The sequence below is a fragment of the Anas platyrhynchos genome, chromosome 6 (assembly GCF_047663525.1).
Source record: "Anas platyrhynchos isolate ZD024472 breed Pekin duck chromosome 6, IASCAAS_PekinDuck_T2T, whole genome shotgun sequence".
In the NCBI taxonomy this organism is placed as follows: Eukaryota; Metazoa; Chordata; class Aves; order Anseriformes; family Anatidae; genus Anas; species Anas platyrhynchos.
The window spans coordinates 7,057,259-7,084,009 of record NC_092592.1 but is presented as its reverse complement, the minus strand read 5'-3'; the positions used below and the strand labels follow the sequence as shown (position 1 = coordinate 7,084,009).

The following is a 26,751-nucleotide window of genomic DNA, read 5'->3' as shown; positions in this document are numbered from 1 at the left end:
AAAAGAAACAGAAAAAAAACAAGCAAACATCATAAGGTACAAGATAGTTTCCTGGCCCCAGGAGCTCGCAACCAAAATTCAGTCTGATTTATGGGGTTTAACTGCGTTGGGCTGAAAATGGGTGCAAAACATGGAAAATACGCAATGGGATTGGGGCTTAGAGGTGTCGACAGACCTCAAAGCCTTGTCCTGAGACTGGGGCAGACGCCGGAGTCACAGCAGTTACAGGGCAGGAAGGGACGAGCACAGGCGCCGGGGCTATCAGATCCGCTCTCCCGCCTCTCGCTTCTCCTCCTGTCTCAGGGCAGGAGCCGAAGGCAGCAGGAAGCACTATTTATTAGACCTTTTTGCCTCCTGCAAACACAATCAACCTTTTCTTGGCATTTCATCAAAGATAAATGGCCCGATCCCGCTACCATTAACGCAGAAGGAAAAATTCCCTTTGACTTCCTCTGCCGAGGCACAAGAGCTCCCAGACCATGGGCAGGGGATTGACACTTGGAGGTCTCTCCCTATCTTTTTCCTCGTGCAGGGGCTGGGTTTTGCCTAGAGAAGCCCTCCAGAACCATCCCTCTGGATGCGACAGCACCGTCGGGCTGAGAAGAGCAAGGCTTGCTGCGGCAGACGTGGTGCCTTCCCTTGCCACGCATGTCTGGAGGATAAATAGAGGCTTCCAGCTTCAAGGGCCATTAATCTGGCAGCTATGCTTTTGGTTGACCATGCCCTGGCACCTCCACTCCTCTCCACAGCCCTCCTGCCTCTCAGGTTTTGCTTTCTCTCGACGTTCCCGAAGGCTCCGGGGAGCAGGACCTTGTGTTTTTAGCGCTCGCGCCGTGAAGTGCTAAGCAAATTCCCAGTGACAGGTTATCAATAGTCAGCGCTATTAAAAATTTCCCCAAGCTCCCGAGAAAGCCAGCCAAGCTCCGAGTGAACAGCAGTCGATTCTGAGCCACCCCAGTCCCCGTTCACCCAGTGTTTTAGCAGGGGGGAGCACCTGGATGTGCTGCTGGGGTTCACGGAGGATTTCACCATTTTTCACCGCAGGCTGGCACATCTGGAGGAGCAAAAAGCCACGTGAAAGCCAGCAGACTTGTGGCTGGGTAGAGACAGGGCAAAGAGGACCCCCAGCAAGTGGGAAGAGGGCAGGTGCTGCCCTCCAGCCCTCCTGGGACATGGTCCCTGGGGCCCAAAGGGGCACTTGAGCACAAAGAAAAAACAGAAATCAAACAGGAGCCGAACAAGAAACACTCCAAAAAAGCACAAATACAAACCTAGCTCCACAAATATGGTGCAGCTGGGTGGGAAGCGTGATATTTGGACCCAGAGAAGCGGAGACATCGGCAGGTCTGTTATATACAGGCAGTAAAAGCAGCCCCAACAAAACTTGTGGTGGAAGCGGTGTTCCCAAGTGCTTTGGGGAAACTCTGGCTGTGCTCTCTCCAGGGTGCCCGGGGAGGAACAGCTCCTGCCTCCTGATGTTTCTAAATCAGCGTGGAGCTGTTTTTAACCACTGCAAGCGAGATAAAGCCCAGGCCTGGTAAGCTTGTCCTGATTAGACCCCAAAAACGCAGAAAACACAGCGCTGATAGGCTTTGAAGGGTGCACAAAGCCCAACAGCATGTGTGAGCCAGCAAGAAGAGCACCAAGGGGGAGTGAGACCCAAGGAGAGGAGCAAAAGGTGATTTGATGCTTCCTGGCTCCAGCATCAGAGGCACAGCATGGCCACCCCTCCCCAGGAGCAGCACGTGCATTTTCTTGCTTCCTTTCCCCAAAGAGAAAGGATTTAGACCTGGCTCCTGCCAAGAGAAAAATCCCCGCTGCCTACTCAATGCCCGGCCACCGCAGGGTTCAAAGCTTCCCAAAACACAGCCCAGCTTGGGCACGGGCAGGCAGCCCTGCCTGCTGGGATGGATAACTCGTGGACCATCCAGGTGGAGAACCTCCCTTTCCATCCCAAGGAAGATACAGATAATCACTCAGGAGACGCTGCCCCGGTGCAGGATGCAGTTTTTCCTCCTGGGCACCAGAGCAGAACCCAGTAGGTACATTTTCTTATCCTTTCTCCTCCTCCCCTCCTCCTTTTTCTTCCCCTTTTGCATCAGGTTTGGTTCCCACGACCGAGGCACAAGGAGGAGAGGAGGCAGGAGCCCCAGCGCAGGGCAGGCGCCGAGCACAGCCCTCGGGAAGTACAAGCCGGGCTATTTCGTACAGCAAACACTCGTTAGTAGAAGCTCTCGTTGCCTGCAGGGAGACAGTTTCTGGGTGATTGAACGCAGAACGGCTTGGAACAAATTCAATAAAACCCGGTGAGCCTTTTGCTTCTAAATATGCTGTTTTCTCTACGCTGGCGTTTTTCGTGGAAGCGCATTGATTGAGGCCACCAGCCGGGTCCCCGAGGTGAGCTGCTGGGCACGGCCGTCACCTCGAGCCAGGGCAGGGGGTGGTGACCACAGCCTGACCCAGCTCATCTGCAAGCAGAGGCTCCAACACGTGTATTTTTTTGGCACGAACACCTGAAGGGCTCTGGTCGTGCCCCAGCACGAGGCATAGACACGGCACCTGATGTCTGAACACCAGGAGTTGCTGCAAGGTCAGTCTGGGGGCTTCTGCACGGTGCAGAGCTTCATTCCCAGCAGCTTCAGAGCATGGGCATTGGCAGCATAGTGGTGTTTTGTGTTTTCTTCTTTTTCTTTTTGTAATAATCATCCAAAGGGAAGCATCCCCAGGAGTCACCCTGCCATGGTCTCGAGATTCTCTGGGGTCAGGAACCCTTTGTGCTGCTCCATCAGCTGCCTCCCCAGGCCAGCAACTCGTGCTCCTCAGCCAGCCAAACCCAGCCTGCTGAGCCCAGCAGCCAGGCTCAGCTCTGCAAAACGCCCTTTTTATCCAAGGGCAGGCAAGGACAAAGCTCTGCTGCCTGACACCATGCAGGTCCTGGGTCCCATCTCACCCCCTGGCACCTTGTCTTCTTGCAGGGGACGTCCCCAAAAGCTCAGCCAAGTCCCCTCTCCTTGCTCTCCCACCACAGACCCAGCTTTCTGGACGCTACAAGCTGCTGGTTCCTCCAGCTGGGTGGCTGGGGAGCACGCACAAGTCGAAAATACCCGAGGTCAACGCAGCCAACTCACCCGCCGACAAAGACGGTGTTTGTGCTATGACCTTTGAGTTACAACATTTGGTTATTTTAGAAACAGCTCCAAGGAAACAACGGAGGCCTTCTTCTCATTTAGAAAGCCTTCAGGACACATTGCATTGCTGGGGTAAGGACGGGCCATCTCCAGTTATGACGAAGTGAATAGAAGTGCTGGAGCCCCTGTTTTTAATTAAAGACACTATCTATTTCTACCTAGCACGTGACAGCAACGCGTGTGGATTATTAGGAGAAGCGATATCAATCTAATCTGACCTGAATCTGCGTAGTTATTAGGCCTCGCTAACTATTGCTATTGATTTTATTACTAATATCCCTGCCGCAATAAGAAATCAGTGGCAGCAGAGCTGTGCATCACGCACCACATCAAGCTGTTCAGTTGCTTGGCTTGGGATCAGCTACGTGTTTTTCCCCATCACTTGAAATCCAAACACATTTTCCGTCTTGGGTACCGCCTCCTCTTCTTTTACCTCTTCCTCCCTACATCTTCTCTTGCTGCCCTCCCTCCTTTCTCTCGGGCTGCCCCTTGCCCTCTCTACGACAACTTCTTGTGAGATCAGAGCCAACACATCAATTTTCCTAGCCCGAACCCAGGCAGAGAAGCTTCCAGCAGTTATGAATCAGCAACGCGAGCTAGAGCTGCTGGTCACTGAGAGAAACTGCCAGGAATTTGGGAAGGGTGAGTCACCCTCGCAGACGGCTGGGAAGGGAACCTCTCGTCCTTTCTCCTCTTTAGCATTCAGCTCCTTCCTGCCCCAAAACCTCCTTGTACCAAGCAGCTTGGAGCCGGAGGAGCTCCCTGCAGGAGGCCACAAGCAGGAGGGTGCCCGTCCTGGTGTGCCGCAAGGCTCCCGATGCTCCCAGGGAGTTAAATTTAACTCGGGGTTAACTGTGGCTTCCTCGCAGAGCTGCCTGTTGTCTCCTGAACCTCTCAACCTCTTCCTCGCTCAAGAAAATAACAGCTTACACCGCTCCCAGATGCTGAAAGAGCCCACGTAATTGTACGCTCCCCACAAAGCACATCTCAGCCGACAGCGGCTATTTGGAGCACGAGGGGTGGCCTCGGCTGCTCAGAAGGGTCACGGGTTGACAGCCGTGTTTATTTTCCCTCTGCATTTGTACAAGAAAAAAAAAGAAAAATAAATAAATAAAAAAAAAAAAAAAAAAAAACAAACCAACCCAGCTCCTCAAAGTCACATCAGGTAGCACCACTTCAGGACAGGCTTCCATCCCACTGCCTGCAGGAGTATCCGCACCAACCTCGACCTTGTTGAGATTAACCAGCTCTCAGGTTCCTTTTTTTGCTGGTTTTCAGCCTGTACCTAGGTAGGAAGGAGGATTTTTGACCCCGAAGCAGGGAGATTTGGGAAACGAGGCTTCCTGCGCATCCTCAGCCAGCTCCCTGCTCACGTTGGAGCACAATCCTGCTGTGTCATCAATTTGGTGCAGGCAGGGTCTCGAGGCCCCAGAACACTTTATTTTGCTGTTTTGCTTCCTGACTTGGCAGTCTTGGGTGGGTGCTGCTACTGGCTATCATTAGCATCTCCCTCTCTCACACTGGAGATAAATAGCAATAATAAGAGTCACACATACTTATAAATAAATATAAAAGGAGCGTCAACTCAGCCACGAATACGAAGCTCCAGGATACTGCATCTCATTCCTGCTCGCTGCCTCAGGCGCCGTGAACCGCCGATCAAAACTCACCAAGCGCCAAAAATATTAGTTTAATATTTGTGTGTGCTCAGCTTCTCGGGCTGGGATGACAAACAGCCTTGCAAAGGCATCGCCGGAGGCACTAACACTTCCATTCTCTCTCTCTCACTGATTCTGGCACACAGAGGGATCTTTTCAAACCGATAAACGCTTTCATTTTTGTCTTCGCTGAAAGGACTTCCTCTACGGGGTGATGTTTTGCTAGGGGAAATGATTTAAGAGCAGAGATACGGTTGTGATTCAATATTATGCTCAGGAATTCCTTGTAAAGTCGGGGCAGAGACAAGTTCTGACATTACGGGATTACCTGAGCCTTGTCTGAATTTCTCAGGCCTCCTGGACGAGGCATCAGGCACAGAGCCATGAAGAGCACGGTGCTTTTTCACGTCAGGTCAGGTCGCTTCTGCTCCCACCGGGAAACCACAGCAAAAAGGTCTCGCTTGTGGGTTACGTCCACAAGTGAGGGCGTGCAAAATTAAGGGTAGAAAGGGGAAAATGGAGATTGAGCCCTGTGTTGGAGCTGGCTTAATGCAGATGAAGTTGAGAGGTTGCAATGCCAGAGCTGGTTCCTCACCTCCTTCCCTACGTGGGCTGCATCAGCCACGGAGTCAACGGAGTCAAGCAGCCACGAGGACCTGGTCTGCCCTTTGCTTTCCTTCCTCGTGGCTTTTTTTTTTTTATTTATTGCCAAAAGGTGGGATGCGCTGGGGCTACTCTGGGTCCCAAGCACCTGCTCTGGTAGCAAGGTGTGGAGGCAGAGCCCTGCCTTCGCTCCAGCACCGCGCTGACTCACGCCGCTTTGTGCCTGCCCGTCAATATCCCAGCTGGATCCTGCTTCTGTATATTTAATTCGAGATGTGTACTGCAGGACCTCTTTTGTTAGCCGGATCCCTCACACACGTTGTTATTATTTCTTTCATAAAAATCAATAGAGACTTAGGAACAACAACCACCGATAACAACAATACATCTCTCCGTGCCTTTGTGTCGCATCTTGCTGAACAACTTGGAGAAGGAGCAGACAACAGCCCAAATGGAAGAGAAAAAAAATAAAATTAAAGAGTGGCTTCCAAATCAGGCCTGGCTGACCACCCTGGTGCCTTCAGAAAGGTTTCTGACCACTTCAGAATGAGGTATGGAGACAGAGTGCTCTGGATTAACATACCAGGCTTTTCCCAGACATATGGGTGGGATTTGGGGTGGTTTTTGTTTGTTTGTTTTTGCTTTTAATCTCATTTACTTCTGCTTGTACCAAGAATGGTACCAGGCAGAGCTCCTCTAATTTGGTGTTCCCCCTTCCCTGCCTATGAAGCACAGGCAGAAATGCTGCTGGAAATTTCAGGGCACCCCTTTGAAAGCCACAGGCGAATCGCTGCTGTCCAAGTGCTTTCCTGGGCACTGACAAAACTCAACAAGATGCAGCCCCTTGATATTTTCCATCCTGCTTTGAAATGGGAAGAGATGAAAAAAGATCTCCCTGTCCTCCCCCTCCAGCAAGGAGCCAGAAGCAGGAGATGGAATTACCCAGGACCTCTGCAGCTCAGCTTTGGAGCACCATTTAGCCACCATTTGCGAGGGGTTGGAAAACCAACAGCATCTCTGCAAAACAGCAATTTTTCCATACCCTCGTGAGCTGTTCCTGCAGCTAAAGCTGGGCTCCCAAGGCAGACTGGTAAGGCAGGACGTGGCACAGCCGGCCAGCTGTGCTCCACTTTAATACTGCTTGCAACTGCACTCCAGCAGGCCAAGCTCCCCTTCATGCAAAAATAAAAATTAAAAAAGCCCTCAAAACCTCTCCTGGGGGAGCAGTTGCTCAGGCACAACCTGCACTTCGCGTTTCCCAGGACTGTAGCATCTGGGTTAAAGAAAATATCTAACTTTGTAATGCCATTGTTTTAAAGGTTAATGTATTCCCTGCCATAAGCCTGAGCGGAGCTCTCAGCCCAGGAACAATCATCCTGTGGCAGGAAAGTATTGAGTAGGTGACCCAGGTCTTTTCCATCCCTAATTTTTATGCATGTGTGACTCCTTTTTCATTTCTTTCCTTTTCCGGTTCACCCATCCAAAGCAATATAAGAGCAAGGCTAAGCACAGCTGAGGCTTTATCCACATCACGGCCACCACACACACCCAGCAGCACGTCTCGGAGCACCCATACCCCTCTGCTATTTCCCTTTCCATACAAAGGATTGCTGCTGTTGTGCACGCAGTCCAAAACCCTTTCAGCCAACATCTTCCCAGGCATTTTCCCCATCATGAGCTAGAAGGTTGCTCCAAGCACTAGGAGATAAGGAAATCTGAGCCTCAAGAAGAAGGAGAAGCTGGCGTGGGTTTAGCAGCTCGCACAAAGCCAGGCTCTGCCTCCCCAGGAAAGGAAAGGTGCAAAAGGCAAACTGTACAAAACCAGAGAGCTTTTTAGCTCTTGTAAAGAAAATATAAAAAAAAAAAAAAAAAAACATTTTAAAGAGTTACTAAGCACTAACCTGAATTGTAGCAGACCCAGAGCTCCTCCAGCACAAGTCTAGGGACAGAGGCACACCACAAAAGAGCCCCAGCCTCCCCCAAAGCCCCTCATCAGCCCAGAGCTGCTCCCCAATTCCCTTTTTACCCCCAGCAGCTGGGTGCAATGTGCCTCACCTGTCAGCCCATCCCTCCTTGCACCCAGCTGGGCAGCAAGAGAAGGGGCTGGCCCCACCTTGCCACTTGCCTGGTGCTGGGTACAGCAGAGAGGGTTTTATCTGAGAGGGTTTTGGGGAGAAGTCTGATTTTCTGCACCAGAGGAAGAGGTTTCACCAGAGCATGCAAAGAAAACACTCCAAAAGGAAGCATCGAGCATCCTTAGGGAGGCTGCGAGGTGCTCTGAGGAGTTTTCTGTGGGAATTACACGATCGTGATGTTTTCTCCGGTTACTTCTTTCTGAAGAACTGACATGCACGAAATTCACACACACAAAAAAGGCATTTTTATGTCAGGTAGTGGAGAGCTGAGCAGTTTTGATCGACTGGATGAAAGTGCTCAGGAAAATTCCAGATCAAACGAGATAAGTTGTCCGAGTGAAACGGGGCCTTTCAGCCCCTTTCTGAATAAAAATGTTGATGCCAGGGGGAAGGGCAGAAGGGTAGAAAAAGAGACATCCTGACAAACACTAATTCCCTTTAAAATTTTTGAAAGAAATCATTTTTCTTTTTTGTTTTTCATTGTGGCAAAGGTGTTTTTGCCAGATTATGGCAGCCAACAGCAAGAAGAAAAAAAATATGATAATACCTCGTTGTTCAAATATACATGTAGGTAATCAGAAGGAAAATAACCTCGGGTGCCCAGCCTGTTGTCAGGCAGGCAATTTTGCTGTTTCGGGTCCGGTGCTGCTCAGGAGGGGACAAATTGGGCACTGAGGTCTCTGGCGTAACCCTGCGATTAAGGGATTACCATTAATTAACGCTGCGGCTCCGAGAGGGCCCTGCCTGCGATACGATATCTCTACATCGGCAGGGACCAGATGGGATGTGAATTTCCAAAATGTGCGAGACCCAAAGAGCAGGGAGGAGAGAGGGAGCAGGGCAGGGAGAGGGGAGCAGAGGGGAGGGCGCGAGGTGGGGAAGGAGAAGCTGGGGAGGATGCCGAGCTGCAGGCACAGGCCAGGGAACAGAAGGAGGTATGTTGAGGAAGAAGACTGAATAACCATGTCCAAAAAGAGGAAGAAATTGCATCAGTGGAGAAGGGAGACCTATTTCCTGAGCTGCTGAGGCAGCCCTGGGCATCCCACAACGTGCCCGGCGTGGCGCATCCCCCGGGTGCGGTACCCAGCACCCAGCAGGAGCCCAGCCTTAATTATCCATCATGTTTAGAGACAGAAACATCAAATACATTTACCAGACAGGCTGGCTAGGCAGTGTCAGGATAGGAGGATGGAGGTGTCAGACATAGCAGGGTCCCAGCTGACGTTATGTTCTCACTCTTTTTTTTTTTTTTTTTCCTTGGTATTAATTAAAACCAACACAAACCTTCCTCAGAACAAATTGCCTGGCCAAGCTCAGTTTGCCACCACACCACCAGCAGCATTAGGGCACCTCCCAAATCTCAACCGTGTCCAAATCCCAACACCTCAACGCAGGGGTAGGGTCCACCTGTAGAGAAGAGCCCTCCAACTGGAGCATCCCACCCCGGTGCCAGGAGCTCAGGACCATTCAGACACCATTCAGATATCTTTTTTTTCCTAAAAAGTGGGAGAGGAATGCTTGGTTAGCAGCTAATTTCCTAGTTCTCTTCCAGCAAGGAGATTAAAAGCTTTCTTCCCGATGGCTGCTTCATAAAAGACCCAGAGGTTTTCTACTCATTTATTCCTTTAAAACAGATAATGCATCCCTTTTTAAGCCGTGGTTTTATGGGTACAACCCGCCAGCACACTGCCCTCTGAGCTGATTTCCCAGACTGCCCAGAGCTGGGGAGCAAAATGAGAAGGTTTTTCCGTCTCCAGCCTTACCTCGTGGCCTGTGAGCTTCATCTGGACCCCTTAGGAACACGGTGGCTATGATGGCGAGAGGCTTTCATCCAGGCGAGGAGGTCCTTTTCTCCCTAAAATAAGGTCACTTCTGCCCAGAAATCAGCTCCCAGGTGAGCAGCTTTGAGCTCCGAGTCACGAGCCAGGTCTGTAACAAAGAAAATAAGGTTTGCACAGCCCCTTTAATACGCGTTGGCCAAATAAACGCTCCTATTTCCAGCCGTAAATATCAGGTAGGAGAAGCGAGCCCAGCACACCTTTTCATTTGTATGCAGCGCCGTTTCATTAAATAAAAGTGCACTCTGCAGGAACGGAGCCCGGCCACCAGCTCAGGCAGCCCTCGTTGGAGCAGTTATTGATGGCCAGGCAGCAATTCCTAGTGGGGCTTGCTCCTGCCAAACAGGGAAAAGGGAAAATTAGGGTTGTGGCGCAGAGCCCACTCACGGAGATGGGGTGAGGGGGAGGAAAGGAGCTGCTGGACAAGCACCCCTGGGGACATCACCAAAATCCCCCAAATAACCCCAGTTCCAGGCTGATGTCAGCAGCACCCGTCCTGCTCTCAGCACGGCGAGGGGAGCGCGTGCCAGCCCCTCGTCTCCCCTACACTCGCATCTTCAGACACTTAAAGCTCAATTTTTTCTCTTTAAAACAAGGAAAACCACACGGGTCTTTTGTTTTTTCAGCCGTGCTGCAGGTGGAAAGGTGCAGGCCAAGAGGGGGCTTCTCCCCGCTCCACGCCGCTGCCTCAAGCTCAGCCCAGGGTCTGTGCGGAGAGGTCTGCCCGCACGGAGGGAAAAACGATTACAGGCAGGCACTCACAGGATTTGTTTCGGGACAATGCTGCAATAAACCAGAGGATAATCTGCTGCCCAGGGACCGGCCTTCTTCCCGGAGGGGCGGCACTCACAAATTGGGCAGTCACATCGCGTTATTTCCAGCGGGCGAGCTGGGGACGGGGACGGTGACAATCGAGGTGCCCCCGCAGATGTGTCCCCAGCTCCCCATCGCCACCCCTGCGGGCAGGGAGGGGGAATTCACAGCTCTGATAAGGCCCTGGGAGCTGCTGGCTCTGGCCACAGACAGTCCCTAGAGAAATTTCCCCACGTTCAAGCTAATCTTCTTACCAACGGTGATGTTTTCGGTTATTTATTTATTTTATTTCATCCGACATGTGTCAAGCAGGCCTACTAAGCCTATTACCTCTCCAGGGAGGTTGGAGTTTTCTCTTTTATCTCTTTATTTATTTATCCCTTCTGAGCCCTGCTTGTCCCCTTTTGGGCTCCTCTGGACGTTTCTCCATCACTGAGTACAGACCAACATTTTATAATTAACACTGGGAGCACCTCGTGGGGGTTGGAGGCTCAGGTGAGATAAACAGCCAGGTCCTGGCTAGACATCCAAAATTTCCAGAGCTTGTAATTTTCAGAAATGAGCTATAAAACTTGCTGGAGCATCTCTTATTGCCGCCTTTGCTTCCACTAAGCCTTCAAAATAAATAGATAAAAAGTTAGCTGAACATTTTTCTGTGGATCTCCAGTGCAAAACAGCTCAAGCTATTGATAAAAACTCACTTGAGATTTTTTTTTTTGTGTGTGTGTGTGTGTGTGTGTGTGTGTTTTTGCTTGTTTGTATTTACGAGCAGAAACAGGCAGGGATTAGACCCCTGGGCTGGAGGGTTGTTTAACCTCCTAAATACTCACCCACTTTCTAGCTCCAGGTTGAGGGACACATGCTGGTGAAGGGCCACCTTCCCTGACACCTCCCTCCCAGATCCAGTAGGGAAACTGTAGAAAGCTGAAAGGAGGAAAATACAATCGAGCAAGGAAAAAAACCTAATTGCCCTGTAAATGGCCATTTTCTGGAGGAAGCATCACGCTCTCATCATGCAATGGGAGACCAGAAATACCAAAGGAGAAGGGAACATTCATGCACGTCCCGCACACACACCAACACGTACGCTCTGGAGACTTTGCTACAGAAAATCAATGCAGGCTTATCAGCCTGCAGCAGAGCCCGGACAATTAAACATTTCCCTCTCTGCCTTTTTGTATTGGATTTAAGTTCTGAAGTTGGTCTCACCTGTGGATGGGGGGAAGGAAGAATCTGAGCCAGCATCTCACAGAGAGTTATCTCCGACGCAGGGAGCAGCCAATAGTATTTCCATGGCTAACTGCTGCCTGCTTTGCCCTCAAAAAAAAATACATCTGCCTCTTGTTTCCTGGCTATGGACCAAGAAAATAAAAGGAAGGTAGGACACATTCAATATTGATTTATTCAACTGGGAAAAAAAAACAGTCTCTTTTCCTTGCACAAAGCCCAGCGCTCCCAGGAAGCCCTTCCCCAGGAGCAGAGTTTTGTGTCCTCGTGTCCTCCTCCAGCATAGAGCAAAACTTTGGAGAACAGAGCCAGCAAAAAGGGGGCCCGAGGAGCAGAAGTGAGCTGAGATTTGGAGCCCTAGATGGAGATCCACCAAGATACAGCACCAAATTATTCAGACACCTGCTCCAGCTCCATGGGCAGGTCCAGGTGGATCACCTGGAAAATTGGGGAGGGGAAGGAGAGGAGCCCACGATGCTGTTATAGCACAAAGCCAGAGAGCGAGCAGCCACATTCGCAGGCACTTGGACTCCCTGCTGGTAGGAAACGGACCAGGGATGGTTTTTTGGCAGAGCATGAGCAATACTGGTACCTCCAGCCTCACCCTTGCAAATGCTGGCGCAGCGTAGTGCAGGTGATCCGTGCCCCCGCCTGCTCCAGCAAAGCCTGGGAACGGTGTTAGCTTTATGTTTCCTTTCGAAAAGGTGATGCTGCTGGCCTTCAAAGGACACAGGAGAAGAGGTGACACGGGGAGGTGACTGTGGCCAAGCGGCTGACGGAAGATGGAAAAAAAAAAAAGCATGCCTGACCCTTGCTGACACAGCCAGCAACACATCAGTGCTGGCAGCCCGCCTGCACCAGGAGAAAAATGCAGAAGAAAGCAGCAACAGCGAGCAAACCCCTTCTTTATTTCATTTTTCTACCTGGCTGGTCATATTCAATTCTGGGCTTAATTGGTGGCAGAAAAGTTTCTGGAACAAAAAGCATCGGTTTGTTGTTTTCGTATTTTTTTTCCCCCTTTCTCTTAAAGCTTTGTCAATGGATTTAGAGTGGGTCAAATGCTGCCAGCTCTCCTGGCTACGGCACACGCAGGTTGCAAACAGCTCCAGGGAGATGTGAGCAAGGGAAAAAGCACCTAAACCCATCACACCTATAAAACTCTGGGGCTGGGGAGAGGCAGATCCCCATTTCTGCACGAAAAAGAGGGCCCTTGTGCGCAAATGGAGGTACTTGAGGTTCGCTCCTCATGGTTTTGTTATTCATTGCCCCAATTATTTCTATTTATTATTTACAACAAGCAGCCCAGTGACTGCTTGAGCTGGTCTGGGGGTTAAAAAACACCATTAGCCCCTTGCTTGAAGGCATCACAATTCAAGGACTTGCAACTGGCTGAGTTCTATATGGGGTAAAACCTTAGTTCTGTACAGGGTAAAAACATGTATTTTTAGCTTCAATGCCTTCCCACTCCCGGTTAGCTTCTTATTTTTCCTTTTATTTTTTTCTTTCCGGGAAGAAACTACTATTTTGCCATTTCCACGTGCCCTAAAAGAGTTCTCCTCTCCTGGCTGTGCACGTACTTCGAGATAACACTGTTATCTCATGTGGAGCAGCTATCTCGTGTTAGATCATGTGGAAACACTTCAGACAATAAAGATACAACAAACCAGAGTCAAATTTAGACGCCGAGCCAGCAATTAACAAAACCCAGAGCTCCTGCAAGGCAAAGCTATTGTAACAAATGAAAATGCAACGTAGCACCTAAAAAAAAAAAAAAAAAAAAAAAAAAAAAGGCTTTTTCTTACATAAAGCCTGTCTAAGCTTAGGAAGCCAGGCACCATAAATGCAGCTGAAGAGCTTTATATTGCCAGAGGATTCAGAGCAAGCTGGGCCCATGCCTGTGCCATGGCCAGTGCTGGGAGGTCTCACCTGCAAACCAAACAGGGATATATCATGACACCGAGGTGTGGCTTCCCTGTCACCCTCAGGTTTGGGAGCAGGGTGCTAAAACGCAGAGTTGTCAGCCCAGCCTCCAGCTCAGGGGATGTTCCCAAATAGCTTTCCAAAGGAAAATGGATGAAAACACAAGTTTGCTGCTCCAGGCGGACCCAAACACCCCACAAGTCCAAAATTTTCCTTCGTGCTAAGCCTGGAAAACAATAACCTTAGGAGCACAAACGAGCTGCGAGGAGGCAGGGGAAAGTTAATCAGGCTCAGATCAAAGCAAAAGCAGCGAGCAATTTCATCCGCAGCCGTGCACGTGAGAAGTTTGCTGTGACTCCTTCCCCCTGCTCTTTTTTCACTTTCAGGCTCCTGACCTTCTCCGTTCTGGCCAGGAGGGAATAGGAAAGCTCTAAGAAAGCCATTCCTGTGTTATTTTTAGCAGAGCCAGAAGAAAAGTGACTGGAAATAATCCATGAAAGCAAGCTTTCACCTTGATTTTCAGACTCTGGAGGCTTCGATAGCCTTGATAACAATCACAACTTTACCAAAGGCATATAAACTGCTGAGTGAGACTGAGAGCATAAATTGAGCTCTCCCTTTCTTCCTGCCTTGTTCAAAAGGCCAAGCAAGCCACGGATGGAGACAGAAAGAAATGTTTTCCCCTCCAGGCCAGCAAATTCATGGCCACGCAGCAGCAGGGAGACCCAAGTTTGGCTCCAGCACAGCAGCAGGAAAACTGCACGGTACGCTTGGATGTGTTCAGGATACACGAGGATTTGGGAAGATGAGAGTGCTCTGTGGAAGAGGCTGCTCTTTCCAAAGCAGGATTAAGGCTTCTTCTAGAAATAACCATTCCCAGCCTCTACGGCTCGAGCAGAGCGTGCATTAAATGCATCGCAACGCAAACAAAAATAATGGCACAGCAACATCTGGAGGAGAAGTCCTCAGCATTAAGATGCCAAAATCTACCAAGCCCTCCCTCTCCACCAAAGGAGAGCCAAACCAGTCGAAACAAGGCTTAGGGAAAGCTATCGGGCCAAAAGTGGCTGCACAGGGAGCCCCACGTTCCTCTGCCTGCCCCCGACCTGCGAGGGCTAATGCAAGCAGTTGCTGCTGGGCCACAGACCTCAGCTGGGTGCTTCGGAGACCAGAGGATTTAATTAGACAAGGCACGCTCCCGAGGTGCTGATAGTAGGAACAAAACAAGGGCTGATCCCATTAAGTTGAGCTTTTCTGTTGATTGCTGCCATCTGATGTCCCCTTCTCCCCCACCGCTCCTCGCTGCACGTTCCCCCCCCTCCTCTCGTGCTGCTGGGGGACTGAAATTTTATTGTCCAGGCTCTGCTGGGAATCAATATAACATGGTGATGATCACCAGCCCTCTACCATGCTTCCAACCAGGACATACTAAGGGTGTTTTGTCCCAGGGTGGCCATCCCAAGGCTCTCACCCAGCTCTTCTCCTCTCCTGAGCATCCTCCCAACCCCAGGACCTCTCTCAACATGACTATTCGCATCCCCCATATTACTCAGACTTTCTTAGGACTCGTACTCACTGCAGCCCCAAGGATGGAAGAAATGAGCATCATCCCTTTGAGCCCGGAGATTTGATGGCCCCTGGGGACAGCCATGCCCTTGAGCTCTGCATCCAGACCTCGACCTTACCTCCAGCACCCATTTTTGGGCCCTATCACACCGCTCGCCCCAAAAACAGTGCGATGGGCACGGCGGCATCATGACTCCCACTTTGCTGAGTTTTAAAAACCTTTTTTCCCAGATCGAAGAGGCGCTGGTGAGCGCTGTGGCAGGAGAGATTTACGGCTGTCTCCGGAAATGTTTCATTATCCCTCGGTAAGTGGTGGCAGTGAATCTCAGGCTTGCTGCTGGCTGCAAAGGGCGACGCCGGGCAGATTCTTTCCGGCAGCCGGACTGGGCCGAGGCCCGACGTGTCACCTCCCAGGGCTGAGGGATATTGCGTCCAAAAAAGATTTTGTTTCTCTCGCCTCTTGGTAGCCTCTCTCGCTCGTCCTGACTCCCAGCACTGCGTGTTTCTTCAGCTGAGCGATCGTCTCCAGTTCTTCAGCTCCACGATATCCGTGATTTCACGCCCATCCCTAACTTATGGTCAATCCCAGCCATCCGTGGATGATTTTCTAGGCTTCTCCCTGTCCGTTTTTGGGGCTGGGAAGGCAGGACCCACTCACAAATTAGTTAAGACACTCGTTAAGCAGCAGAGTAGCATTCCCCATTTCACTCTCTCTTACCTCCCCGTAACTCCTATCATTATATTTGTTTTTTTGGACTACCACAGAGCACGAGCTGTCACTTTGATAGATATTTCCAGCATAACTCCACGATCCCTTCCCCAAGCAGCAACAGCCAGCTCAGAGCCCACTGCTCTGTGTGCGAAGTCAGAATGATTTTCCCCCTGTGCATTGTTTTTCATTTAGCAGCCTTGAATTTCATCCGCCCTTTTATTACCCAGCCACTAAGTATCAGAAGGTCCTCTCCCCGTTCTTGGAGGTTGGCTGTATTTTAATCTTTTTGGTATTAACTCAGCGTTGCCAGCACAGGCTGTTATTTCTTTTCTTCCCCAGACCTGCAGCCAGGTCCTTTCTGAGGATACCAGAAAGCAAGGTGCCAGCACGGGCTCACTTGGGACTCTGCTGGTGACATCTCCCAAAATATGATTTATGTCAGAGAGGAGAACTGGGGCAATGTGATGTTGGGGCAGCACGGTAGCTGCAGAGCCATTTTAATCACCAGCCCACTGGAGCATCACACCGCTCTCCAGACTCAGGGAGCTGCAGCCGGATTGATGCCCCAGGGTGCCAGCAAGCACACGAGCTTCTTCTACAGGCAGCATCCTCCCAAAAAAATGGGAAAATGCATCACCCCAAATCATGTTTGGCTGTGGTTTTAAATTATATATATATGCATCCTGTAGCAAGGAAGGCTTTCAAGCATCAGCCCTCTGCAAGCCAAGGCTGTCCTTGCCAGCACATCTGGAAGAAGCATTCCAGATGTGCTCCAGCCGGTAAAAAGCTCACCCCAAAAGGGCTCCCAGCTCACAGCCGGGAGCACAACCGAGACCTCGTGGCAGTTGTGCACTTGGGCAAAGCAAAAACGAGGCAGCAGGGGCTCTGCATTCATTTACCCACCCACCAAGCTCCCCAGTTTTTGGAGACAGCTCTTTTCTAAACCGTTGGAGCCAACGGGCCATGGATACCTTGCAAAACTGCACATTAAAATGAGCCATGGACGCTCCCTTAACCATTTCTCAAAGCTAGGTCGCAGAAAATAGTTTATTAACTGCTGAAGAATGTTTTCCCTCTATAATGAACCTTCCTGCAGTATTGAAGAACAGCCACGTCTTACTTTCCTCCTCTAACAAATAGCTTCTTTAGAGTTTAATTAACTTCTCCCTGCTCTTCTTTTGTGGCACGGTGTCACCCTGGCCACAAGACAAACCCGGTTTGTTCCTTTATTCAGGAGAGCGCTGGCCTGTCAGATAAACGGCTCGGCCTAATTTGCTGGGGCTTTTCTCTTCCCACTCCGTCTATACCAGGGAGGGAAGGAGCAATAACAGCGAGCGGTGCTTTGGGGAGGCTGGGCACTGTGAGCGACGGGGTGGGGACGAGGCACAACTCACCTCCTGAAGGTTAACGGGGCTGGAGCCCTTCCTGCTCCTCCTGAAGCCTGGATTTTTTGGCTGATGCCCTGCTGGGTGGGCTCGGGGAGCCTGCTTGACTTAGCAATCACTGGGGGGAGAAGCCTCGGACCCTGCCAGAGTGCCTTGGGGAGAGACTAAGAGGTTACAGCCTGCCTTGTCCCGATCCCCTCACCTGGCACCCTGAACTTGACACAGGAACACAGGAGCCGCCTGCTGAAGCCCCACACCCCTGTATCACTGCTGGGGCTGTTTTTTGTCACGGCGTGGGGACGGGAGCCCCGTGTCACAGACCTGCCAGCACCACATCACATCCCTGCGTGCTCCTTTCTTTGTTCAGGCTTAAAAAGAAGCCTGGAAGAAAGGGGAGTTTGTCCTTCCAGGAGTTGGGATTTTGCACCTTCAGCAGCGCATCTGTCTCCAGGTACATGTTTGTGTATGTATTTTATATATACACACACAAAAATCGATGTGAGTGAGATTATGTCTCCGCACTGCTGAGCGATGGGCTCCTGGTGGCACACAAAACCAAACAGCCCCGCTCCTTGGGGTTGCCCTTTCACTCCAGGATCGAGTGCGTGCACCAAAATAGTGGCACAGACTGGGGAAAGCAAGAGTTGCTCTCTTCTGCTGAGATAAAAAAGGATGCAGAGACTGAATTTGGGCTCAAACCTCCCCTCTCCTGGAGGACACATGGGGGTGTCACACGTAACCTTAACCCTAACCCTCTTTTGGGGAGGAATTGGTGTACCTGGTGTAGCTCAGGGGTCCTGGCAGCCCCATGCCTCTGAGCTGAGCCCCTTTTTAGGGTGTCCCGGTGCCACACGGACCAGAGCCACTATGACACAGCCACACGGGGCTGCAGTTCCTGAGCAGGGCCGGTTAATTAATTGCGCCCAGCTGACAGCAGCCAGGCCTTTTTGTGTGCTGGAGCTTTCAGACACCAATGCAGTAATGGTCTCCAGCGCGCAGACGGTCTCAGGGGACTTGTCCTTCCTATCCAAAAAAAATTAATTAACGGTGGCAATAAATAAAGCAAGCCAGGCCAGTGAGAACATCGGAGCCGCTCCAGGGAGGCTGCTGCAGACGTGCAGCAGGAATCAGCCTTGGGGTGCTGGGCACCCACAGCCAAACACCTGCAGATGTGGGCAGCAGCTTCCCAGCGGCACGGTGCCCAGCCCACGTGTGCTGTTTTGGGTAGGAAAAGTATTTTTTTTTGGAGCCAGGTGGCTCTTGTCCTGGTTATCCAGCAGCGTGCGCATCCCCACCCCGAGGTCTAATCACTGGCCACTCGTTTCTCGAGCGCTTCTTAGGCACTTCTAATTGGCACTTGACGAAGTGCCTGCCACATGTTGGTCAATACCAATTAGCATGCTTATTAAGCGCACGTATCTGCTCGTGGCAGTTATCTAATTACCTCGCAAGCATGTTGGGGGAAAGGCTCTGCAAAGGGCGCTGCGGTGGGGAGGATGCTTCAGATGCTTGGCGCGCAAACCCTGCGCTCCTGCTGCTCTCCTTGGGAGCTGCTGTGCACGGAGCCAAGCACCCATCGAGCCTCCCCATGTAGTGGGGACAGCACCTGCACAACCCTGCATCCGTCCACCCTAAAGGGAGGTCCACAGAAGGGTCTTCCACCTTCCTTTGGTTCCCTCGTGCACCTCCACAGCCCTGCTCTGGGTCTTGCTGCCGGCTCCAAGGTAAGTCAAACTGCGGGGCCCATCAGAAAACATGGGTGAAGCTGCTGAGCATGCAGCCAGAGCAGCTCCCAGCCCTCATTTCCTGCAATTTCCAGGGGAAAAACAACTCAATCAGACATTTTGGGGGGCTCTCTGCAGAATTAATTGCATGGCAGCCAGGGCGTCAGAGGGACTAAAGAGGCCGAGACACCTGAAACTGCATTTACCAGGCTCCTGCTTTTTATTTTTCTGATTTTTTAATTTATTTTTTTTTTTGCATATTGTCCCACAGGCCAAACCTAGCCAGCGGGTGCTGCTGTTATCAGACAGCACACAGAGCAGCGCAGCGATACGACGTGCATGCCTGGGAACTGAAACAGAGCCCGAGCGCTGGTTTAATTTAATGCCTCCCATTCTGACACGCACCTTGGAAGTGGGAAAGCACAGCGTGGCTGGGCAAGATTTCACACCAGAGCTCCGGTGGGCTGCAGCACCCTGCTGGAGCCAGGGATGGATGGAGCACAGCCAGGGTTTCCTTTGCTCCCAGCCACCGACACCACGAGGGCAAGCAGCGCGCTGAGCCACTCATCCCTCACGCATGCCTATTAAGCAAAAATTAAAAGGAAATTACACGGGGAAGCCAGCAGCGAGGAGGAGGGGAGGGGTTGTAATTACATGGCGGTTAGTTGGCTTAGAGTTCTGCTTTAATGCTCTTGGCCCACGCCAATGTTTTCTAGAGAAGATCTCGCTCTTACTCGGGGTGAGGACCGGGATGCTCTCAGTGCCCAGCCAGGTGCCTTTCAGATTTAGTCCCCCAGCAGGGTTTTGTTTCCAGCAGCCCCCTGAGCTGCTCTTGCCAGGCCCCCAGCAGGAAACAATTCTGCTAAAAGCCTTAGGATTTATCTTTCAGCTGCAGATCTATCTTTATTTCCCCAGCAGGAGGAAGAGCTCACCAAAGTGAGCTCGGGGAGAAAAGGGACACTTTATTCTGTCCATCCCCTGGAAGCTCAGAGCACGAAACTCTCCCCTCACACCACAGCTCTCTGTGGACAGCATCAACGTGGAACTCCATGCATTTTGGAAAGAAGAGTTTCCACTATAGCCCACTTTCAAGCATTTGAAACCCGTAATATTTCAAAATATATATTTGATTTTCTCCCTGTATGCGCCTCTGACTTTGGAGCCCTCCCGAGCAAAGTTCTCCTTGCTAGAGCAAAGTTGGGGAAGCTTCAGGGATACCTGTCTGCAAGAGGAACGAGGAAATGAGGATTTTAGGAGATTTTAGAGGAAAATCCCCAGCTGTGGAGGCTCAGCACACAACTCTGGAACAGACCTTCCTCGGCCATGCACACCTAACCTGGAGGAGACGTTGGCGCAGCAAGAAGGGAACAACAACCAGATGAGCTCCAGAGGTCCCTTCCAACCTAACCCCTTCTGTGAAGGGGGCTTAAGCACGTGGTCACTTAAGCAAAGAAAGAGAGCTTTTTGTTTCTTAAATCTAGGCTTCCTCATTGTTTTTTCCCCGGGCATGCCTTCATCCTTCCAAAAGCAGCAGCCACCTCACAGAAGAGCACTGGGTGCCAAGGATGGGGTCGGCACCGGCAGCTGGGAACAGTCCCACCACCGGTGGTACCGACAGCTGCCAGCAGCTTGAGTGCTGCAAACAGACGTATCCTCCCAGGACAGGGGGTCTGGGGAGGGCTGGGAGCCTGCCAGCTCCGAAAACACCCGGCATCCTCTGCCTCAGAAGGTGCAGAGGCATCTGCTGCCGAGCAGACGGCAGGAGCAGCACCAGATGCGAGGGAGGGCGAGCGGGGAACAGCAGCATCAGCACAGCCTCGGGGTGGGAAAAAGCCCCAGGGCTCCTTGCATAGGGGAAAAAAACCCTGGGGACAGCCTCAAGAGGTGGCCAGGGTGGGCTCGAGGTGACACAGCAGCACCACCACGGCTTCAGTCGGGGGGGCTGGAAACGAGTCCATGTGAAATCGATGTGCAGTTAGAGAAACCACCGAGGGCTGCCCGTCAATACGCTGAAAAGACACCGCTGCCTGCGACAGCCCCAACCAGCAGCCTGCTGTTATTGACAGGAGAAGTGGCAGGCTTTAAAAAAACAGCATCTTTTTCTTCCCTCGTTCCCCCTCCTGAGCAAATTAACCCCAAATCTCTTTGTTTACCCTCTCCCCTAATAAGCTCTCGTGGCTCACAGAAATGGTATCCCAGGCTCTTTCCGGAGCAGAGCTGAGTCTTTGTTCCTTTTCATCCTGGGAAAAGGAAGGGTTTAGATAATCTCAGAATGCCAGAAAGCAATTTATTTTGACCTAGACTGTTTCTGCAATGTCATCTCTTGGCTTTGCCATGGGGGAAGTTGCATTAGCTGGCGTTCATGCATCGCGCCCATGTCCTGGGCCGGTCCCCACGGCCATCCCAGGGCGGCTTGACCCCGAAGGAGAGCACCAAAATGCAAGAGAGACAGCCCACAGCCACAAGTGGGTCCTTCCTGCCTCCCGTAGCATTACACACCCTAAAATCCCAGTAACAGACCCAGGAGGGGGCCCTGTCCTGTCCCTACCACCCCACGGTGGCACCAGCTCCACAGAAGCAATGCATCTTCCCCCTCCCCAAAATAAAGTGCTATATTTAAAATTTTCTTTAAAGAATGGGTTCTCACTGCTCCTCTTTCCCATTTCTAAGCCCTGGGGTGAGCTCAGCTTGTTGCCTCCGGGACGTTTTTGGCAGCCTCAAGCCTGGAAACTTTCTTCAGAAAGGAAAAGCGAAAGCAGGGAGCATCGCAGGAAGCACCACCAGATGCTGCAAGGCTCTCCCAAGAGCAGCAAGAGCTGACAGCACGGCATTTAGCAGACAAAAGCACTCATCCCTTCCAGCTCCCCCAGTCTGGCTTCGCCATAGCCCCAGTAACTCCCCCACTGCACGGCGCAGGCTTTTAGCTCGGCCCCATCCCGGCAGCTTAGGGACTGCAATAACTCATCTTGTTGTCAACGGGGAATATTTTTAAATCTCTTCCTCCCTGTGGGCAGGGGACACCTCCTCCACTTTTTCCAGGCAGATCCCTTTTTTCAATTTTCCTCCGAACAACAGGGGTTTAAATCCCAAATCCTCCCGCCTTCTTTTGGGGCGGCAGCGGAGTGGAGATTTACAGGAAGATTTGGAATCGCTTGCTGGGAACCCCTGGAAAGAAGAGCTGGAAGTCGGTGCGTCCAAGCTTTTGATACAGAGCACAAAGCAGGGCTTATCTTTCCCTTCTCTTCCCCCCCAAGTTACATTAAAACTTAAAAATAGCCTGGTTCGTTCCCTTGGCAGACAGCAGCACGTCCTGCACAGCATCCTTGCCTCCTGAACCTCTTCCACCAGGGTGGGAGAAGAAAGAGCATCCCCTGGCTGGCTCCCACCAAGCTTTCTTTCACCCTGTGCCTGACACCGATGTGGACAGGCTTCTAGAAAGCCTGCGGTGATTTCATCAGTGCTTTGTTCTGTGCTTTCCACACTCGGGGTATTATTAGCATGCTGGTTTGGTTGTGCAATGGCACTGCAAATGGTGCTGGCGTGCTGCGACAGGGGAGGAGACGTGGTCACCACCGGAGCCCCACCAAGCCCCCCACGGCTTGTGCAGCCTTCATCCCGCTCTGCAGTCACGCAGGGGGATGTCCAGAGGTGAGCACAGACACCCACGGCTCACCCTGCATGGCACGGGATGCAAGACCTTGTCCTGAACAGTGGAGGTCTGGCTGGCTGTTCTTCTTGTGCACGCAGACAACGTGCCCCAGAGATGTCCTGAGACCACTGGGATAAAAACCCCAAGGGTAGGCAAGGTCTGGCTCACGGGCAATGCCTTCTTTCGCCTTTTAAGACCTGTCTATGTAGTAATTAAAGCTCCTGTTTCTAAGCCGCTTGGTATTTTAATTGATTTTCTCCACTGGCTGCCCACAGTCTAGTCATTCACATCCGACATTTATCTCCCAAGCCCTCGGACGAGCGAGGAGGGAGCGCAACCAGCCCCGTGCTTCCCAGCGGGTCCCTCACACCGGGGCTGCTGAGCGCCTCCTCGGGGACCCCCAGCACTACCCACCGGTCCTTCCTGAAACAACAACCTTCCTGCTTCATTTAACCTGGCGTTTGAAGGCCGTGCTGCTCCCGGCAGGAGGTTTGATCAAGATGATGAAGGGCGACGTGCTGCCTGCCTCGCCTGCTGCGCGCCCGCCGCAGCGGCACGAGCGCACCCCGGTCCTGCAAACCCATCGGGGATGCTGCAAGGAGCAGGGCAGCACCTCGGACCAAGGCAGCGCTGCCCACCTCCATCCCAAAGAGGGCAGATGGGCTTGGCAAAGATGCAGAGTGCCCTGGCTTCAGAATAAAACAGGATGTTTTGGGGAAAGGGGAAATCTGGGACCTACTGGGGTTTGGGTTTGTTCTTCTGTACTTTCTTCCCCCTCCACATTTGTCTTCTTTCAGCAGGGCCCCTGAAGCTCGTGCCCAGAGGTGACAAGCATGTTTAATAAACCAATCTCTAGAGTGGGAAATTAAGCTCTTACGACACGGTGAAATTGCTGACAGTGGGAGAAGATTCCTGAATCCACAGGGTGACTGCAGGAGGTCGCTTCTAAAACCCAGAGATAAATGCCTTCCCTAGCGAAAGCCAAACAAACATCACCACCACCAGCAAAAAGCAAACACACACAACCTACAATGCCCTTCCAAAAATGTTCCTCTGGCCTTGAATTTGCTCGTGCCTGTAGCCTGCACCTCGGGGAAACCTGCACACATCACCTCTAGCCACATCAACCAGGAGGCACGGGAAAAAAACAGCTCTTAAGGTGCTGGGTTTGAAGTCACTGAATGCTGGAAACCTCCTGATTTGAGAGAGGCTGCAGACACAGATTCCTCCCTGCTGCAGATGAAGCGAGCCTCTAGCCTCCTCTAGGAACCTGGAAATAAGCCATGCATATAATAGGCACATATTTAGCATGAAAGGAAGATGCTTCGCCATAGACAAATACTAAACCGTAAAAGGTATCAAGAGACATTCCCAAGGAAAACCAAGCTTAACCTGCCCCCGGGCTGAGCAGGAAGCTCTCAGAGCTCCCAGGAGCTGCTGTGATGCCTGATGGAGAGGTAAAACCTACAGCCAGGCTCTACACGCACAATTTGCCTGGACTTTGGAGACGCCAGGAGAAGGGGTCAGCAGAGGACCTTGTGTGCTGTCAGCTTGCCGACAGCTCTCTCAAATCCAAACCAGCTCAAATCCATACTGAGAAGAGCCATTTCAGCAGTTTGCCTCCAAAAAAAATCAGTAACACTGCTCCACAGCAACACCAGCACATGCCCAAAGCAAACCAAGACTTCCTGGGGCATTTTTTGGGCAGGCAGACCTGAGCCCTCACAGCCTGGGTGTCTGATAAAGCAGCTTTACTTGGGCTACCCCAGCTCTGGACATGACAGGGCCTCCGTTCTTTTCATAAGAGAATTAACTGACGTTAAAAAAATAACATACAAAGAATTCTCATCATCCAGGCAGAAAACATCTGTATCCAACACCATCATTGCTCGTGGCACCCGAGCACCTACCTGGGATGCGCTAAATGCAAAGTGACAAGCAGCTGACTCAGGAAAGGCATTGCTGTGCTCCAGAAAGGTTTTCTTTACAGCTGTAAAGAATAGAAAGCTTTTTTTTTTTTTTTTTTTTCCTCACGAAGAAATGCAAGAAGCAGCAGAATAAGCCATGCAGCTCCCATAAATACATCAGGCAAAGTGGCTCCCACCAACAGGCCGGGTGTTTGTCACCTCAGGTGTGGAGCTTTTAGCTGAACGCATCCTTAGATGATTAAGAAGTCACTAGAGACAGCTGGAGCCCTTCTTTACTTACGTGTGTTACCAGGCCTGGTATAAAAATACATCAGTAATAAATTCCTGACAGGTGCCCCTGCGTATGGAGAACCCAATCGTGGCAGCTGAGTTACAGCCCTATAATTCTGCCAGGGGGTTCCCATGGCATCACAGCTCGTTAACCTGTGCCTGGGAATCCCTTCGTCAGCTTGGTGCGAGCACAGCCCAAACCACAAGCATCACCACATCCCAGTCTTGCCAAAATTATTCTGGTGTGATTAGGTTCAGCGGAGACCTGCGCTAGAACAAGCAGATGTCCATGAGAGCCACCAAGAGGGAGATGTTGGCCGAGATGTTGGCCATGCTCCTCGGGGAAGGAAACCCAACGTGTTTGGGGACATCTCAGCAGGGAGCTGGGCTCAGAAGGAGGACAGAGGGCAATTTCACACCACTGATGCTAGCTGACACCACGTTCCCTTTTCAGGGGTTTTGGCACCTGGAGACTGGTGTGAAAGGGGTGTCGAGGGTCCCCCCAGCAGCTCTTCCCCAGACAAGGACTCCTCCTTACACATCCCCTCATTCAATGAAGACAAGTGTTATTTTCTGACGCCAGTGACCATCAAAGATAAAGCTGAAAATAAAATGAGCCACCAAAGCTCTGTGCTTCCCCTCCATGCCCCTTCTTTTAATAATATCATGTTCTCAGCGCAGATTAACCTCAGCTTTGCTCCCAATTATTATTTCGCTTCCCTAAGTGCAGAAGCAGAGAGGGGTTTGACAAATGAACCCAGCTCCACCGTTACGCCGTGCTTCCCCTTCTGCAGCCTTATTTCGTGGAGAAGTCCCCCATCACACAAACTGGGGGCTCTGCATCCCCCAGCCTTTGCTAGGAGTCCAGGCCTGTGGTTTTTTCACCTTTTAATCTGTGAAGCTTTAAGGGTTTTGCAGTGGGGCGAATTCAGACCTATTGGCAAGGGGGTTGCTCTCATATTTCCCCTCCTCAGGACCTCCAAGCCAGCTCAGCTCCCGCAGGGGTACGCAAGCAATGTGCTGCAGAAAAGCCCTGCTATAACCATTTCTTTCTCTTCTCCGTGGAACAGCAATGCCATTGCTGAAGGCAGGGTTATTTAGGGACCTGTTTGTCACCACCCGGTCCTGAACAACCCGCTGAAATGAGAACAGAAAAGAGATTGCTGCTCCAGCTTTGAAGGGCAAAATCTGGCCGCGAAGAAAGCTCTTGAGGTGTTCAGCCCCAGAGCCAGGAAAATAACCCTCCTGGTCCTTCTCCTGGCTTAAATCAAGACATCCCTGATGAGCAGGTGGTGGGAGGCTCGGCAGATCCACGCACCAAGTGGGCTCCTCTCTGCTAACGCAGCCGACGTCCCTGCTGGAGCACATCCAGTGCCACAGGGACGAGCCTCAGCTGGTTTCACCTGCTCAGCTCCACGGGGCCGATATCCAGCCCCGAGTATTTGCTGCACAAGCCGGGCTCGGCACTCGAAACATCCCTGAGCTGCTCCTTCCATTTGCAGTAACCGTACGGGGCAAGACAGGGGGTTGATTACATCTGCTCAGAGCAGACGCAGCATTGCAGAAGTGGTCCTTGGGAAGCTGAAGAACAGGGCAAAAACAAGCACAACATCAAGGCAAATCAGCCCTGGCATCCTGAAGGGCTGCCACACACGTGTGTCCACAAACCTTTCCACCGACCAGGGTTACCATCGCTGCCCTTCAGGTGAGCAGAGGAAGAGGGGAAGGAGCTGCGAGGGTTATCCATCCTTTTTGGGGAGGAGGCTGTGTGCTCATCCCTATCCTGAAAGCAAAAACCACGGCAGCAGCTGGATACTTTAGTAAAAATAACTAAATAAATGAGCTGGATGCTTTAAAAAAGGCTGTTTCATCCCTTCCTAACTTCTTCCCACTGAAACAAACAGCGTCCGCATCCTCCCCTCTCCATCCCCACTCCTTTTCACACCACCTACAGCCTCCTCTGTGCAGGACGGGATTGTTTTGCTTCTTTCTGGGGGGCGTTTATTTATTACTGCTAATGAGGCAGGCACAAAAGAAAGCCACACGAGCATCTGATGGTGCAGGGACACCTCTGATGGTGGAAGGATTCCTCCTCCTGACTGGCGTGGGTAGCCAAGGAGATAGGCAATGTCTGC

General features: G+C 51.5%; 2 long non-coding RNA genes across 6 annotated transcripts in view; both read right to left on the bottom strand.

Annotated features, from left to right (window-relative positions):
- LOC101799941 (uncharacterized) overlaps positions 1–24,600 on the bottom strand; it is a 32,095-nt gene extending 7,495 nt beyond the window's left edge. For all 5 annotated transcript variants that reach the window (XR_011810424.1, XR_011810425.1, XR_011810423.1 and 2 more), the window contains exons 1-7: positions 24,329–24,600; positions 19,175–19,350; positions 17,055–17,185; positions 11,445–15,583; positions 11,066–11,159; positions 9,623–9,757; positions 9,348–9,513 (exon numbers count right to left, since the gene is read on the bottom strand). This is a non-coding gene — a long non-coding RNA (uncharacterized lncRNA). The remainder of the gene's footprint in view (positions 1–9,347; positions 9,514–9,622; positions 9,758–11,065; positions 11,160–11,444; positions 15,584–17,054; positions 17,186–19,174; positions 19,351–24,328) is intronic.
- Positions 12–7,610, bottom strand: LOC140002865 (uncharacterized). The gene is made up of 3 exons (XR_011810428.1): positions 7,351–7,610; positions 995–1,054; positions 12–354 (listed from the first exon to the last, which is right to left on the bottom strand). It is a non-coding gene; the product is annotated as an uncharacterized lncRNA (long non-coding RNA).
- Positions 24,601–26,751: the final 2,151 nt, after the last annotated feature.